At 48.3% G+C, this 3,937-nt stretch overlaps 1 protein-coding gene across 14 annotated transcripts in view; it reads right to left on the reverse strand.

Moving 5' to 3' along the window:
- Positions 1-3,937, reverse strand: part of KCNMA1 (potassium calcium-activated channel subfamily M alpha 1) — a 545,541-nt gene that overhangs the window by 302,591 nt on the left and 239,013 nt on the right. The gene's annotated exons all lie outside the window — the stretch shown is intronic.

Below are 3,937 nucleotides of genomic sequence, written 5' to 3' on the forward strand. Positions count from 1 at the left end.
TGCCCACACAGGAGTAGTCTACCCTTGCACAACACAAGCCAACTGGCCAACCAGCCTGCCATCCTCTTTTCTGGCTGTTCCAAAGTGGCAGCAGAAACAGGAGGTTTGCTGAGTTTCTACTGGACCATCACATCTGGTTGGGACCTAAAAGGAATCTTAAGCAGCAAAACCTTCACTGCTGTGTGATCTTATCAAATTGCACACATAAATTGTCATCCCGGCAGCAATTCATGAAGCCAGGTGGTACAGCCAAAATGCTTCTAACAAACCTCCAACCCTGTGTCTTGATTTGAGCCTAGCTGCTGCCACTGGGAACAGAGCAAACACTCACTCCAAAAAGGGAGATAGTGAGGTTTAACTTGCCTGGCCAGTGCCCCACATAAAACAAGTGTGTGTCCTGGAACACATACACACACACAATTCTTCTGCAGTGCAATGGTGCCTTGTGATAAACATTCAGGGGCTTCTCAGCAGATGAGTAAAACGGGGGGGGGGGGGGGGAGAGAGTTTCTGTCGGTGAAGAAGCTGAATTCCATGCCGAGGGACATTCAGAAAGGAACTGAAAATAAAACTGCCAATATCATAACACCGCCACAAATCATTGGCGCAACCACACTTGGAATAAGGTGTTCATTTCTATTGTAGAGCTGAGAAGCCTTCAGCAAAGGCAACTGGAATGATAATGAGGCTGAAGCAACTCCCGTATCAGGAAAGGTTAAGGATTTGTTATTTTAGAACAAAAATGGGTATAAAAGAAAACATGGTAAGAGGTGTATAAAATTAGGCATCATGGAGAAAGTGGATTTTTTTTAAAAAAATTCTCCCTCTCTCATAATACCAGAATCCGGGGTCATATAATGAAGATGAATGCTGGCAGATCCAGGGCAGTCAAAACAAGGTACCGTATTTTTCACTCTATAGGATGCACCCGACCATAGGACGCACCTTGAGGGGGAGAACAAGAAGAAAAAAATCTCTCCCTCTCTGCGCAGTGCCCCTTCAGCGAAGCAGGAGAAATGGAGCCCCTTCCATTTCTCCTCCCACTTCGCTGAAGGGGCGTTGCACAGAGAGGGAAACCTGCGTAGCGCCTTTCCAGCAAAGCAAAGCCAGGAGAGCGAGAGGGAATGATGCGCTACACAGCGGGCACTCCCGCTGCACTCCCGAGGCTTCAGGCAGCTATCCCTGAAGCCTAGAGAGCGAGAGGGGTCATTGCGCACCGACCCCTCTCGCTCTCCAGGCTTTAGCGAAAGCAACACGAAGCCTCTGGAGCGCAGCAGGAGCGCTCCCACTGCACTTCGGAGGCTTCGCGTTGCTATCACTGAAGCCATGGAGCCTGCATTCGCTCGATAAGACGCACACACATTTCCCCTTAATTTTTGGAGGGGGGAAGTACGTCTTATAGAGCGAAAAATACGGTATTTCTTTACACAGCAATGGCTGGACCATGGAATTCCCTCCCCTGACATATAGCAATGGCCACCAACATGGATAGTGTTAGAAGGGATTTAGACAAATTCATGGAGAATTAGGCTATTGGATACCTTGGGAAATAGGATGTTGGGCTGGACGGGCCATTGATGTGACCCAGCAGGGCTGTTCTTATGTTTGTATGAGCTGCAGCCCTTCTCCAAAGGGCCCCACACCGCCTGCCCACAGCAATCATCTTTGGCATCCACAGTGTGAGAACATATTCTGCAAGATGCTATGGAGGCTGCCTTTCTGCAGCAGCCTTAAGAGGATGGACCAGCAGCCACTGCATCCTGAGCATTGGGGATGCCCACCTGCCTTGGTTTTCTGCAGCCAAAATGATTATTGTTATAAGGTTTTAGGCACTCTGCTCTCCGCTTTGAGCAAGCCCCAGGAACAGTAAATTTGGAATAGATGAAAACCTCATGTTGTGCTTCTTTCCATTCAAAAGCATCAGGTAACACGACAACAGAAAGTGACTAAAGATTTTAGAAAAATGTAATGAGGTGCAAAAAAAAAGGGGGGGGATTGGAAACCAGGGGTGGGGGGGAAGTATGAGGGGTCTAAATAATCCCAGGAGTGTAAAAACTGAAAATGATATGAATATATAAGAATACTGTTTAAAAAGTGAAAATAAAATGCTTTTTAAAAAAGTGACTAAAGATTAACATTGATCGAAGGAAAGTAGGTGTAGTTCACAATAGCTCTGACAAAAAAAAATGAACAATAGTCAGGAAAAAGGCAAGTACATTTTCCTACAGAAGTGCAATTTTATTTAGTCATAGGAGACTTCCCCTCCTGCCACACATAGGCGTGCTGCAGAATCAGCCAGACCCAAGTTAGCTAATGAGGTCCTGTGTTCAGCATGTTTCCATTCTTCTTTCTCTCCTTCCCTTTGTCTCCTTCCCATGTGTGTCAAGGAGATGGAAGTCTTTGGAATCGCCACTGGTGTTTGCCACTTCTGCATCTGCCCATACTCAGAAAGGGGTTTTTGGTCATTTATGGATTAAATCTGCATGTTAGGTGGTTGTGACATTCCAGTGTTATAAGATAATTCCCTTATCCTGCCCACAGAATGGTATGGATATAATTTCACCACTATTCCATTCCAGTCACAATCCTGCTCTTCCCATATCTGACTAATGGCCTGATCTTTCATGGCACAGCTAAACCAGTGGTCAGCCTAGCCTCATGCTCCATAGTAGTGGTGGTGGGGAAACCCCATAGCTAATTACATACCTTCAAGTTACAGTGGTGCCTCGCAAGACGAAATTAATTCGTTCCGCAAGTTTTTTCATCTTGCGAATTTTTCGTCTTGCGAAGCACGGTTTCCCATAGGAATGCATTGAAAATCAATCAATGCGTTCCTATGGAAACCGCCTTCAGACCAGGTCCGGGGACAGTCTGTCCCCCGACCTCTTCTGAAGGCTGGGGGGGGGACAAGGGCTTTTTTCCCCACCGCCAGCCTTCAGAAGGCTTTTCTGAAGGCTGGCGGTGGGAAGAAAAGCCCTTCTCCCCACCTCCCGCCCCGCAAGCTCTGGGGACAGGAGGGCTTTGCTATCGACCGCCAGCATTTTAAAAGCCCCCGGGACAGCGGATTTTAAAATGCTGGCGGGCGGCAGCGAAGTCTCCGCTGTCCCGGGGGCTTTTAAAATGCTGGGGGAGGGCAGCGAAGGCTTCGCTGCTGCCCGCCAGCATTTTAAGATCGCCCGGGACAGCGGAGAAGTCTCCACTGTCCCGGGAAGGCAGGCGGGGGGGAGCAAAGACTTTCGCCCCCCGCCGGCCTTTAGAAGAAGTCCAGGACCTCTTCTGAAGGCCGGCGGAGGGCGAAAGTCTTTGCTCCCGACGGCCAGCATTTTAAAAGCGGTCCGGGATAGCGGGAAAGCGCAGCGCAATTCCCTGCTATCCCGGACCGCTTTTAAAATGCTGGCGGTGGGGAGCAAAGCCTTTCGGCCCCCCACCGGCCTTCCTGGACCTCTTCTGAAGGCCGGAGGGGGGCGAAAGGCTTTGCTCCCCACCGCCAGCATTTAAAAGAGGTCTCCGGAGATTTCCCTATGGGCTTTCTTCTTGCGAAGCAAGCCCATAGGGAAATTCGTCTTGTGGAACGACTCAAAAACGGAAAACTCTTTCGTCTTGCGAGTTTTTCGTTTTGCGAGGCGTTCATCTTGCGGGGCACCACTGTACTTTTTTAAAAAAAAAAAATGTTGATGTGCCTTTTCTTGAAGGAGGATTTTTTTTTTTGCATATGTTGTAGACATGTTCACATTTTTTTGTGTTGTTGTTTTTTTCCTGGCGCCACCCCCCCCCACCCTTTGAACTCACTGACTTTTGCTTCATTTGTCCACACTTGATAAATCCTGTGGGCTGTGGTGACCAACATCAGTCTGTTGCTGATGCCACTATACATCTGACATGATGACATAACAGACAAATATTCAAATCAGGTAGATCGCCACAGCCAATAGAATAA

This window comes from Podarcis gaigeae (assembly GCF_964106915.1).
Source record: "Podarcis gaigeae genome assembly, chromosome: 5".
NCBI classification, from domain to species: Eukaryota; Metazoa; Chordata; class Lepidosauria; order Squamata; family Lacertidae; genus Podarcis; species Podarcis gaigeae.